This window comes from Aristolochia californica, unplaced genomic scaffold, assembly GCF_029961685.1.
Source record: "Aristolochia californica isolate CCGP_79_NKW_82.1479 unplaced genomic scaffold, dmAriCali1.0.hap1 SCAF_3, whole genome shotgun sequence".
NCBI lineage: Eukaryota > Viridiplantae > Streptophyta > Magnoliopsida > Piperales > Aristolochiaceae > Aristolochia > Aristolochia californica.
Window position 1 is genome coordinate 8518100 of NW_027181992.1, and position 14925 is coordinate 8533024.

At 36.3% G+C, this 14925-nt stretch overlaps 1 pseudogene; it reads right to left on the reverse strand.

The window, feature by feature from the left end:
* Positions 1-126: 126 nt before the first annotated feature.
* Positions 127-13002, reverse strand: LOC137960596 (uncharacterized; annotated as a pseudogene).
* Between the last annotated feature and the right edge of the window lie 1923 nt (positions 13003-14925).

Consider the following 14925-nt stretch of genomic DNA (forward strand, 5'->3'; position numbering starts at 1 on the left):
CCAACTAATGATAAGTGATAAGTGGAAAAAAATCCCATATTAAAACAATGAGAAGAGAAGTTAATAAGTAATAATATTGAACAATAAGTCTCCTAAGAGACTAATTGACCACAAAATTTCCAACTTTATATTTCTTCTGTGCAAAGGATGATTGAAAAAGTTATTTACATTCATGACATCGACCACAAAATCGCTTCTGTCAAATGGCATTCTTCTCCCACCTCTGAATTGGAAAAATTTCCTAAACACATTGGTCATTATGGTATACAATTGAAGAACCCTCTTTTTCAAGTTCAATAATTAGCTGTTCAATCTCTCTTCTATGAGCTAGCATGAAGTGATCACTAATCATGGTCTGTGAAAGCCGCAGCTTACCATAGAGTGCCCTTGGCGTTAGAAATATTCCTACTTTTGGTCTTGCCTGTTGGCTCTCTCCATCATTTGTTGAGTCCCCAAAATTAAACGTCACAATATGCAGGATTTTACCTGGAGGAAAAAATCTACGAGCCTCGTCTGTCTCAGGTACTGAACTTAATGTTGTAGTTCCACCCATCTCAGCTGCAGCCACTTTCTCCTCTTCTCTTATTTCTTCCTCCGTGTCATCTACACTATCTTCAGTACAGCTATATATTTCATGCCGAAGCTGCTGCCAGAGCTCATACTCGGTCATGCCGTCCTCGTTTCTTGTTGGCCCCCCAAGCTCATCTTCATGTGCATTGCCATGATAATGACTCGTATGATCTGAAGAATAGTCTAGTTCAGAGATCCATGCAAGGCCCTTAGACCTGGTAGATACAGACAATTCTGCTGTTCCCATAGAGGTAGATTCAGTCATGAGGGACTCAGAAGCTTCAGTCATCATAGTGTAAGGTCCAGTAAGTTTATCAGCGTTATCTGAAGTTGAGTCCACAGTGCGTTTGCGATTGTGAGGCCCTATGCAAGACCACGATGAGAATCGAAGGGAATGACGACTTAGAGCTGACTGAGCCACACAGCGGGCTCTCTGCATGACAACCTGCAAGTATTTAGAGAACAGACAAATTAATCAGGTTTAGGAGACTTATTCCTCAAGCAGTGAACGTAAATATCCAAATTCAAATCCTCAAAAAACCACCGCTGCTAAAAAGTTCACCTTCAATGAGTTAAGAAGGAATTGCAAAAACTCAGCCAACGCTCTTAGTAACAAACACTTATAACACTCTTTTTTTAAGACAACAAGAATCTAAGAAGATCACGGAAACATTTAAGAAAGAAGAAGACAATTGCAAGAAAACTAAAAAAGGCAGAGGCACTTTTTCCCCAAACAGTGGAATTTGCATGAAAAAATGTTTGGAAGAGAGCAGCATTTTCAAACCTATCACCCCTATTTATAACTTAATAATATAAAAAATTACAATCATATCCCTGCTCCCCTTAAACCCTATAAATCTGTTTGCTACAAGAAACACTTTTTTAGAAAATAAATTAACTCAAAATAAGAACTTCTAACATTCCCCCTGAAGCTGGAACGCATGACTTCAGCTAGTTATTAAATATATCTCAAATTGTGCCCCTTTTAAACTAATAAGAAAAAAGAAAACACAAAAGTGATCTTCGAAATCTATGGCTTGTCATTGTTTTATGGCGACTTGAGCTTGCACTTGTAAGATTGTTTTTAAACTTAACATCATCAACATTAGTACTCCTCTTTCTCCCCTTCAAGTTGGGGATTACATGTCAGTAATCACCAGCTTAAACATAAAAGGAGCTCTTTTGATCCTTCTATATTCAACTTCTTCCACTTCCCCTCAATGTCTGATTGAACAAAACAAAAACTAGTGAAAAAAGGACACAACCTTAACTATAGGGCACAACCCAAGAAAAGGGTAAAAGAATAATGGGTAAGACATAAGAAAATTTAAAGCATACTGTAATATTTTGAACATAAAAGTAGTGATAGCAATCATTAAGTATGTAAAACTTGAATAGACTATATAGGAACAATTTCAACCACAAAGTCTTTCAGGCAGAGACAACCCAAATATGGTCACATAGAACTCATACTAAGGCACAACCACCTTACAGCAGCAGAAAAAGCACCCAACTTTAAGAGCAATTCTATATCACCAAGAATGTAATTACTCGCATAGACTAAACTAAGAAGAGTAACCTAAAGAACTCAAACTAAAGTATTGAGACACTCAATTCCTGAAGCATGAAGAAAATTTTCTTGACGCAAAGTTCGAACCAAACAAAGTAATTAAACATTCGAAAATAAACCAAAAAGTTTCCAGAACAAAACATAAGATACAAGTCTTACCAAATAAGACATTCCTTTTCTCAGTTCAAGATGGAATAGGCGAATGGTAAAAGAGAAAATCTAAAAAACATAAAAACTTATGAAGAATTGTTACTATCATAAGTGCAAGTAACATGACAAATCCAAATTGCATAATTAATGGTAGAGACGTCAAAATTAACCATCAAAACCAACAGGAGAGGTTGACTAAGCTGAACATAAAATGGACCAGGAAACTTGATAAGATAATCAACCACTACATGGAAGACTACGGTCAATTAGTAAAAGGGAAACCTGTTGAGCAGAGGAGTGTGGATAATTGGAACATGTGGGTAAAACTTCTACGTGCTAATGTCAACGGAGCCATGAATGCTGCAAATCTCTAATCTGGGTCTTTTATAGTAATAAGGTTATTGCCTTGTTGAAGAGAAGATATGAAAGCCTTTTACATAACTCTCGTAGTAAGCAGTCTCACAGAGCTAGAATTAATATGGTGAGTCTTACAAGAGTCTCACAAAAGGTGGACTCACAGGAGAATCTCAGTTTAAAGGTATTTTAGTTATGTTAGTCTTCTATTTATGTTGAGTTAATTAATTATGCTAGGACTTATCTTTAAGTGTTAGAGTTTGGGTGTAATTGGGACAAGGACTCTACTACTTTCCTCTATTATAAATAGGGGTTCATGTACTCTGATTACATTAAGTCAATGAAGTATTTCTCTTTTCCATAAATTCAACATGGTATCAGAGCAAGTTCTGACAGAGTTAATGTGATCCTTTTCTGATCTATTATCTCTAGTAGTTTAGGTTCATATCTATTTTTTTCTCTTTTCAGTCCTTATACCCATTGTTTGCTTTACATTTTCACCTGAGCTTTTGATTGCATATTATATATTGACAGAGTTTTATTCTAAGAATCATTTTCTTCTCTATTTTGTTTACTGCTGCCTCACTATTCTATTTCCGAAAGTATTTGGTTCATCGCTGACGGAAGTTGCTAATTATCTTGTTGGATTATTTTCTCCACAAAGAAGAGAGGTTCATTGCTCTGTTCGGAAGCGCCATTGAGGAACAAACTCTATTCCGGAAACTTGATCTTGATCTTATAACTAATTTTTAGGAAACTCCTCTGATTGCCAACTCTGGTTTATTGTTGTCATCTTACACTATGCCGGATCATTACTGAAACTCCCAATTATCTGCAAATCTGTATCACTGCCGCTGTTGCCTCTTTGGGATTTTTCTGCTATCTTTGGAAATATTACGACAAATGATTCGAAAACTCCTCCTTCGCCAAGTCGTCTATTTGCTGGCATTAGATTCCGGAGATGTTTTTTATTTTGGAAAAATTACTCGCCATTATTGTTACTGCTTAACTGCTAATTTCTGGAAGTTTTTCGCGGGTCTTTCCATACCGAGTTCATCGTCAGCTTCAGAAGAAGAAGACTCATCTGTATTTCTGCTTTTGCTCGCTGAGAGGAGAGGTTTCTGTTTTTTACCCGAAGTCGCTCTCTGATTTCCGCTGTTATTTCGTTGCTGCTTCTTCGGGATATTATTGTTGTTAATCCGGAAGATATCTCCTCTGCTGGTTTTCGAAAACTCCTCTGCCATTCCGTTCTGTTGAGGTTCTCTCGGAAAGTCCCTATCGTGGTTACTGTTTTTGGAAGCTGCTTTCCCGCTCTGTTCGGCGTCAGGGAAGAAGATGACTGCCGATTTAATTTTCCCTACGTTAGGAAAAATTAAACCAGCGTTGGTTCTACCCGAGTCTCGGACCGGACCCACCTAAGTTCACCCAATGATGGTTTTGCTAACCCGAGCTTACTGCTTCCACACCAGTCTACCGAGTTAACTCGGACCAACTCAGTGAGTCAACTTGGATCCGAGTCAACTAGACACAACCCACTTATTTTATGCCTCGGTTATACATGTTCGGTCCCGAGTTCGACACATATGAGTCTCACAAAAGGTGGTCTAACAGGAGAGTCTGTTTTAAGAAGTTTTAGTTATGTTAAGTCTTCTATTTCTATTGAGTTATTTAATTATGCTAGGACTTATCTTTAAGTGTTAGAGTTTGGCTGTAACTGGGACAAGGATAGTTTAATTGTAATTGGACTCTACTACTTTCCTCTAGTATAAATAGGAGTTCATGTACTATGATTACATTAATTCAATGAAGTATTTTTCTTTTCCATAAATTCAACACCTAACATCAACAACTGAATTCAGCAAGTCACAAATAGCATTTGAGGCTCTGTGGATAATGTTGTGGTTGCTCCTGAATTGTCCTCTTCCATGAAACTTGCTGCCTTTCCACATGAAAGCACAACTAATCAGAGACCCTTAACAAATGCCAGATTTGTGTGCCAACTCAAATCGACGACATCCTATGGAATTAGCTCAAGTTGCTGACTTCCAATTCTTCTCAAATATTGCTTCCTCCATAGGATTGGCTCCTCAACCATTTCTCCTCTTTCCTGCTCTTCAAATCGGAAATCAAGTGAAACCCAGATTTTCACACTGGGAGACCTGCATGCTCAAAATGAAGTTGCAACTGCTACTTCACATAATTTCCAATGAAAGAGCAGGCTCTGCAAGTTTACCAGCAATTATAAAAAAACCCAACAGAGTGAAACTTACCCTTGAAAAATAAGAAGAAAACTGAAACAGAAGCAAGTCAATAATTCTGTGGTCCGTGCATAACTCTTTGCAAAGAGCATGGCTTGGTGGTAGAAATCTCTTGGATGAATGAACTATTTAGATTTGTAAATGGGAGCAGGAGTAAACAAGGATATTATTAAGGTAATAAGAAGACAGATAAATAGACAAACACGATTCAAGACTAAAAAATGAACTCGTCTCTGTGAGTTGATCAGGACAACCCACATACCCTAGACAATCTGCTCTAAATACCAAGAGGAATTTGCATGAGAAAATGTTGGGAGAAATTACGGCTTTTGGGACCCATCCACTCTATTTATATCTTAAATGATATTAAAACTTACAATCATCTCCCAACTTCCTTTAAACTCTAGGAATCTACTTTACTAAAAAAATACAAAAAGTGAACTCGAAATAACTACTCTAGCACAAAAAATAATAACAACAACTTAGAAGTTTTTCATGTCTTTTTTTTTTATTTGCACAGAATTGAAAAATCCTATTAAGCATAGCAATGGAGAATACAATAGAAAAAATCTGAAAAACAAAAATGAAAAATACAAGATGAGGACAGGGGAGAGTCCAACCATCTTACAACAAGATGTTGCTTCTCAATCGTGTCCCAGGCAAGGGAGCTGACAAGGCTGTTTGCAAAGCAAAGGGCATGGGATTAAGAAACCCGCATGTTCTAACACTGTTAGTATTTGCATAATTTAGTGGTAGCAAGTAAACAATAACTTGATAATGTAGTAGTAAAATAGTAAAAAGGGGGTGTAAGAGGGCTAGTATAAAGTAGAAATAGTACAAATAGAAGAGTGAAGAGGGCTATGGTAAAGCAGAAACAGTAACATGGTAAAATAAAGGGGTGTACAAGAGTCATGGTAAGTAAAAATAGTAACTAGAGAAAATAGAGAGATGTATGTTGGGTAGAAGTGTGCAACATCCTTGTTGAGTGGACCACTTTGAACTTTCCTATTTTAAATATTTCTCTTTTATTTTCAGAGGAGAGAATTTTTTCTTTGATTAAAAATTATATGTAATCATTATATAAAAAGTGCAGCATTGGCATGGGAATGCATGCAAGCCCTACCCTCTCTTCCAAGTCTCTCTTCTCTCTCAATGAGTTCTTCTCTCCCTCTCTTTTCAACGATCTCTCTCCTGTCTTCCTTGTCTCTTCTCTTCGCTTCTCTTTTCCTTCCACAATTCAAGCCAAAATTTTCTAAGCCCCAGTTCTTTCTCTTGAAGAATTCAGGATCATAACAATTTTGTAACACATCTTCAATTTCAGCAAAGGCGCTCAAAAGGTGCCAAGCCTTTAAAACACTAATTAGTCAAAACCACGGAATCCCACCCAATTTCATGAGGTCCCATAAACTTTTCCTTGAAATATATAAACCTCAAAAAAAGGACTAAGCTCAGCTTCAATGGAGTCAATGGAACCTAAAAGACTTGACTAAGAGAAGAATATTACTTCATGAGAGTGGAAAACACCACCACAACTCAGAGGTAAAGAGTTAGCTCTTGAACTCCCATCAAATGTAACCAACAAGTTTGCTAGCAAATTTAGGTAGAGAAGCCAAAATGTCAACAAGGAAATCTACAAGTTGGAAGTTAAAAATTTGTCAAGCTCATCAAGATGTTGAAGACATGAAAGAATAGAGTCCACATTAAAGGAAGGTTAGTGGAAAATCCGAAATTTGGAAATCGTTATACATTGGTCAGATTAACTAAAGTTAGAGGTAGATGAAGGTAGGTTTCACGCTGATCTTTTTTTTACCATCAAAAATTTCATCATGACTTTAAAAAACTCAGATAAACAATTTCTTCATAAAACTTACCAAAAAGTTTTTAAACAATTAAAAAAATCCTACTTATGGACTCCAAACAATTAAAAATAAAATTAAAAACTTTTAATAAGAAACGAGGAGGGTCCACTTGTGGGGAAAGGAGAGACCTTGCTGCCGAAAGGAGAGGCAACAGAAGGAATTCCACTTCCCCAATTTATATCCCCCTCCAATTTTAGGGAGATGGGTAGGGGGAAGTCCACCCATGTCCTTCCTTCATATGGAAAAGGACTACAGGGAGGGACTAGGAGCGGGCCTCCCCTTGCCCTCTTCCTATCTCCCATCAATTGCACCCCCACCAATATTTGAGAGTATTTTAGAATTTGTAATATGCTTTCTTTAAACATACATTAAACAATTATTTCAATTTTTTTTGTTTAACTAAAATAGAACAATTAGCTAAAGCAAATATAACCAAATAATCATGTCATTCATTTTTTGAATGACATGTTATTTACACATACATAAGTTTTTTAAACAATGTACTTTAACATATTATCAAGAATTGTTTCAATTAAACAATATAATCAGAAACCTAATCCGTAATAAGCCTGCACATCTATAACTTATGTCATTTAATCCCACAAATCATATTACAAAGCTATAATCATTTAATCCATATTTTAAACTAACATGTACTTTATTTATTTATTTAAGTAATTATGGATTTAAATTAATTTATTTTAATATTCCTATTATTTAAAAAATCCAAAACATCAATCCGACTAACACCTAACTTCAGAAATTTTTGCATTTTAGTTGAATAGCACTAACCACCAATTTTTGAAATCCATAGAAGTCCATGGCATTCTACAAACCATGAAGCTAATTTTAATATAGAAAATGTGATGAACTTAAAAAAATCACCAGACTTTTAAAATCCCAATCTCACTAACCCTCAACAAGTTGAGAGTTGACTCCAGTAAAAAATAGGACATTGACTCTCAAATATACAGTAAAAAAAAGGAGAAGGGTAAAAAGAAATGTCTTCAGAGCTACAGAGAAGATGGTATTACCTGCGTACCATTGGACACTGGCCACAACATTGCAGCAGCCCCGATAACTTTAGCTCTGGCACTAGCTATGGAGGGAAGTCGAGATCCCAAGGCAGATGCAGAACGATAAACCGTGCTCAGTATCCTGGTTTGCTCTATCTGATTACGCAAATCATTTAGCCATGCAGATGATGTCACCTGTCAAGGATAATAACAACAGTTAAGGATGATTGAAGAACAATATCTCAATCAAATAAATCAAAATGAAATGAAGAATGACATCTACTCTCGAAAGTTATAATGTAATAAATAGAAAATGTCTTCTAAATATAAATATTATAACCAATTCCAAGTAACAAACCTCAGACCGTAGATCATCAACCGAAGCAGCTGAAAATGTTGGCACCAAATCCGCCCCATTAATCACTGAAGTGATAAATGAAACACCTGACTCTGCCAATTCCCAAGTCATACAAGCAGCTGCAAATGACAACAATTGTCTCGGATATAATATTCATTCCAGCTCTGAAGCTGGCAAATACTGCAAGCAAAAGGACCCTGGAAATACAACACACAAAAACCACCAACCTGGAGCAAAAGTAACACAAGTAGCATTTGAGAATTCAGGTTGCTCTCGCAAAATGTATGTTAGAATAGCAGCAGTACCTCCCCCCAAAGAATGCCCAACTATCTGAAAAGATTTCAGTGGATAGAATAAGTATAAAAGAAATGAATATTAAATCGACAATCTCATCCCTCAAATGGATTCAAGTGAGTCCAAAAAATTTTGGATCTCACAAAGCACAATGGTAAAATTAACTTAAAAAATGACAACATTGGCTCAGGCTGCCAAACTCAAGTATATGGATCACAAAGACTTCGAGCCTGACACAAATAAATCTTCAAACACATCTTCCATACAGAAGCAACAGCTGCTACTGGCATCAACCATATGATTAAACCAACACAGGCAAAAAGGCAAAATTTCCATGCATGTCTGTATATAGATCTAAGAATGCCATAAAAATAAAGAATAAAAATGAAAAAAATATATGAGAATGTAATTAACCTTAATTTTGTAATCCGGGCATTCATGAAGTGCCTCAATAAGATGAGGAGTAGCATGTCTTGCAATCCAACGAGCTGCTGCAACCATCCCACAGTGTGCATAGCCTAGAACTAAATTGTTTACTCCACCTTCATGTACAACAGTGTGATGGAATGGTACAACTGCACCAGTTGCAGCTGTCAAGGTGTCTCTGATGCTGTGAGTTCCACGAATTAACAGAAGAAATGACTTCATTTTTTTGTCGATCAAAATCGTGAAAGCTGGTTTCAAGATCTGCAATGAAAAATATGGTGTGATAATAAAAGCAAAGTCAATTTAATGCCATACTGACATTCTTGAAGCAAAACTGGACTTTAAGATGATATTACTTACTCCAGCTTTAGGTTCCTGAAGAAGGACATCTTTTTCAGAGTATCCAGTTTCTTCCAAAAAAGACGGAAATGGTTTCTTGGAGAAATGCCAGCACAGAGTCAACAAGGCCAAGAGATGTTTTAACTCACCCATAATTTCAGCTCCTTTAAGCTGTACACTTTCTTCTCCAGCATATATACTGGCAACATGAAGGTTTCCCTGGGAAGAGAGATAATCAATGTTAGCTTCTGAGAAATAATACTGAGCAAATTACAGTGCCTAAGGAACCATCAAGGTAATATAACCGGAAATTATCAGCAAAGGCAAAAGTAATAAGACCTAGAATTTAATTTTCCATAAAGGTAAGCAGTGTGCAGAAGGACAATTGCAGCCTTCAAGACATGGAAGCTTCAAATACATGGAATACACATATTAAGGACGAAGACAATTGTTTTACGTCACAACTAAACTGGACCAATTCAAACGATTGAACTCACTATCCCCGCACCTTCATGCCTACAGATAAATCCCACCTAACTAATCGGTTAGAATTTCCATGATGATATTCTGGCCAACTGAATAAACATGGGTAAAAAACAATAAAGATTACCATTCAGAAACATCCAAATGCATAAAAAGGAATGGCTAGATGTAAAGGCAGTTAGACAATATAAGATGTCTAACCAGATTACTTGGCTGATTGAAATATTCAAAATATTTGCAGCAATTTTTTTTTCTTTTTTAGGTTTAAAAAGAAGAAGAATAAAAAAAAGGAAAGGAAAATGAAGTGACTAAACTAACATAGTGTTTGTTAATCAAACCACGGTCAGGTCAGTCTTTAGCTTGCTCAAACATCCTTCTGCAGTTTGAAGAATTTAGGCTCATTCTTATTGTGCGTTAATTTAAAATCAGAGTTCCTGGGAAATCATTATAGAAGATTTCACTCGCCTTTGCTACATCTCAGATAGCGTACTTGTACCCTGCAGAAGCATTGCAGCTTTTGAGGTATAGATTTTTTATCTTTTAAGATAAAATGTGAGGAAAATACCGAAAACAAACCTATTTGTTCATCAATAGGCTGCTTATAGAAGCAAGGTCTTCTTAACAGAAGCTGAGGTGAAATAATGCTAGAAGAAGTTTTATGCACCCCATGAAGAATTGAATAATAGCTATCACAGGTAATAATACATTATAATCAAACCTACCTGCCTCTTGAGAAGGAAGTAGATGCCAAAAGCAAGATCTCCAATTGGCCATTTCCCCAGCGTCTCAGTGTAAGTAAATCTCAATGTTTCTGACAAGGTTGAAATTGTCTCTAACCATGTTGCAGGAGCTCAGGCAGGCACACGAGTAACAAAAATCCTTTCAGATTCAGATGATGTAGAAATAGATTCATACCCTGCTTCTCTTCCATCTTGTGTAAGTCTAGACTGTAATTTTCGATTCAATGTATAGTAGAGAAGAGCAGCAGCACCAGCAGCAGTAGCCATGGTCGCTGTAGCCATTATATCTTGTACAGTAAAATCTAAATACTAGAAAACAGATATTTAGGGCTTAGGTTTGTGAATTATGTTTAAATAAAAAGATATTGACAGAAATGTTTAAAAAATAAATAAATAAGAGTTTAAATGAGTTTCAAAAGAATCAGTCTCAAAAACTAATAAATTCTCAAAATAATAAAAAAATAGTAAGATAATAATTATTGTTATTACTATGATTATATTATTATTATTATTATTATTAACTTAATATTTTTACTTTTGTATCATTAATACCACAAGTTATCACACTAACAACATTAGAATAAAAAATTGAAACGTTGCCTTTAGAGCAAGCAGAAGCAAAATAGGAATCGACATTAGGGTGCAGAAGTAGTAAGAAGTCTTAAAATCTCATGTTTTCAATTAATAAATCAACCAAAGGAATGACGACTCCAGGAAGAGCCCATTCCACGTGTTCATCAGAAAATAAAAGAAAGACAAAAGAAAAGAGGATTGTATAAATTATACTCTTTATCACATTCTACTACACTGTAGTTTCTATTGGAAGGTGTGGATAAACATCCTTGGTAAGTTTGGGTTTCAATTCTGCATGGCGGAGGACCTCCTCACTTTTAGTAACTCACTCTTAGGTACCTCTATGCCGTGTCTTGGAAAGATGATGCTCTCTGCCTATTCTAGTTTCATCCCGTAGGGGCTTTGGAATGAACGGAATAAAAGACGATTTGATGCTAAAAGTGAATCTGTAGACCGGGTTGCGGACAGAGTGGTGGGTCACATATCTACTTGGCTTTTAACAAAAAAAACATTTTCTCCCTATCTGGGTTCCTTAATTCGTGAAAATTGGAGAAACTTGGCTTTGATACACATTGGAAAAAAGTCTCCGGTCATGCAAGAATGGACTCCTCCAGCTCCTGGTTATCTCAAGCTAAATTTTGATGGTTCATCTCTTGGCACCCTTGGTATCTCTGGTTATGGTGGAGTAATTTCAGATCATTCCGGTAATCAGCTCTTCACGTATGCGGGCCCCCTTGGTATTTCTGATTCTACGAATGCAGAGTTACAGGCTCTCCTCTCCGGTCTTCGTGTTTTCAAAGAAAGATGTAGTGGGCCCCTCCAAGTTGAAGGGGATTCTAAAGTGGTGATTGGATGGTGTGAGAGAGTGTCTTCTCCTCCGTGGAGACATTGGGATATATTTAAGGAAATTTTAGATATTACCTCGATTGTTTCTTGTTGTTGGACCCACATTCCGAGATCCGCAAATTCAGCGGCAGATGTACTTGCTAGGCAGGGAGCTACCCTACAATCTCTGGTTGTAAGGGAAATGCTCCATCAAACTTTGTAATTTTCTTCTGTTTTATTAATACATCTTTATCAAAAAAATAAAAAATAAAAAATAAAAAAATAAACTATACTCTTTAGAATTTAAAAGTTTATCTGTAGTAGACGAGGAACAAAAAAAATAAACACTAAGAAGTTTATCTGTAGTAGATGAGGAACAAAAAAATGAAACATGAAGAAGTTTCAGAATCAGCATCATTTCATAAAAAAAGAAGTTTCCGAAGATTTGAATAACCAAACATTTTAGGACGTCTTATCAACCTAGACAGAGAAGAGTTTTATCCTGGAAAGGACCTCACTTATCTTTAGTCCGAGTACAACTCAAACTAAATCCTCCCGCCAAGCAAAATAAAAAATCAGCCATTTTAATTAAGAGGGAATGATACAGAATGGTTTCAATGATATTCCTTACTGAGCCCCTACTTCTAAAGTATCTAATGAGTATTGGTCGAATACAGGTGATCTGAATGTCATGAAACGAAACAAAGCAAACATCGAATCACACAAAAACAGAATTTCTTTCATCAGCAATAGGTTCACAAACACACCCTAGACTCGGATTAATCGCACAGCAAAAATAATATTAATAATGGGAAAGAAGCATAACTACTCACAGAGGCCAAAAAAGAAACATTAAGGTTTTGGATAGTAGCATTCAGAAGACGAAAAAAGGAATAATTTATTAACCTGTATGGCGAACTGAAGAGGAACTCCTGTTTCAGATAGTAGCATCAAAAGACGAAGTTAGGAATTTAGAGAGAGTGATATGTAGGAACTGAGAATCGGGAATTTTACTTGGTCGAAAAGGTAATAGCCTTCCGCCTTTTTCAACTAAGTCGTGCGCACGAGACCTATCTTTGTACAATATGAATTTTGAATTTCTGACACGACTGGAGCCGGTGCGAAGTCGGGGAATCTGCCTCCTGTGTCTCGGGACAACTAGAGAGGGTGCTCATATACTGCAGGACCCGTTGGTTCGACGGGACCCTGACCTTTCTTTTACGATGCTGGCACGGTATATAACATATCTATAGAGAGGCATGATCGCTTACGAAACTGTTTCGTGGAAAACTTACGAAAATGAGTTTCGTACCATTCGATCAAGATCAACGGTGTTGCCGCTCTCTTCGTCCTTTCAATTTCCGCTCCTTCCTCTTTCTCCCGCCTGACGACGAAACACCCCTTCCTCCCTCTCTTCCTCCTTCGCACGAGCTTCCTGTTCGCCCTTCCTCCATCCCTTCCTCTTTATCCCGCCCGACGTCCCTTTCTCTTCCTCCCGCTCGACCGAACCTCTGGCAAGACCTTGTCGCCTGCTCCGACGGAGAAGACGATGCAATATCTAAAGGGAAGCGACTGGAGGAGCGATTGGGTTTTGCATCGAGATGTTGGAGGCAGGGAATTCTCCAAATGTTGCTACTTTTGTTGGTTTGGTTGATGGGTTTCACAGAGCTTCTTCGGACAATTTTGGACAATAGGAGTTACTAACTTCTTGTATCTAGCTTCCAGTAATCACCTTTGTCCACGTCAAAATCATCTTGTTTTGCTAGCTTCACCTAAATTTCTTGTAGGAGATGATGCACAAGCATAATGGACTGATGATATTGAAGCTTAACTTCAAATCACTTAAAAAGAAGTTTCTTATCGTGAGAGCTTCTTAATAAATATATTTCTCTCTCACTCGTGACCGACCTTTGGCGATTCAATCGCCCTTTGTGCGACCTATCTCCGGTGCTCGACTCTCTTCCTCTCGCCGTCCCCAGCACCGACGACCTTCGACGACTTCTCTCCCCTCTCTGCAACCTCTCTGGCTACTCTCTTGCTCGCGATCTTCCACGATTTCAATCGCCCCCTCTGCGACCTCTCCCTGGCGCTCAACTCTTTTCCTCTCACCGTCCCCTGCACCGACGATTTCTCCCCTCTCTGCAACCTCCGTTATTCGTTCCACTAGTTGAGCGAGGAAGACGATCTACAATAACTCGTTTTAAATAATTATTATTATTTTTTTTTTCCTTTTAAATAACCATTGTATTATTTATGTTCTGTTTTATTTTTTTTATAATCTCATTTTTCTGTTTTTTATTTTATATTCATATTTTGGACTTTTTCATTATGTAATACTTAGTATTTAATTACTTCCCAATTTTATTTTTTAATTATAAAGTATAATTAAAACTAATAATTTATTTTTATTTTCTTTCGTTCCTTTTAAAATAATTTTAACTTTGTTTAATGGTTGGGTCAAGTGAAGTTTCTAAACACTCAACCTGAGCCATATTTTTAAGAACTCAACTTTACCCCAAACCTTAAACTCATACTTCCAATTTGACAAAAAAAAAAAAGGCTAAAAAAAGGAACTAGATCCACCCTATTTTCCCACTTTAATTTGACAAATATTTTGTGTGTTGTATTTTTGTATATACAATTGTAATTTTTTTATATTAAATAAGTGATTGAGTTATATTTGTATTATTTTTATTTTTATTATTACAATATTTGTGTAGTACGATGTTTGTATAATTATTTCATATTTAGATATTATAAAATTATAATTTTAATAATATAAAAGTAAGTATTTATTTAATTGTTATATTTAATATATTTTATTTATTAACTAATATTAATTTAATTTTTTGAAAGTCAAATATATCAAAATATTTTATTTAATAAATAATTTATCTGCACTTTACACCACACTTTCCATTGTGCACACTAATACGAACAAGTACTTTACACTACACTTTTCATTGCACACACTAATACAAACATGTACTTTATATTCCCTTCCATTGTCCCAGTAAACTTACATTGTGCACTAACCCCCCAATGTAAGGTACTTTATTGTATTAGTTTCTACAATAGAAAATTTAGTGGAAAGTGAAGAATGAGTTTAT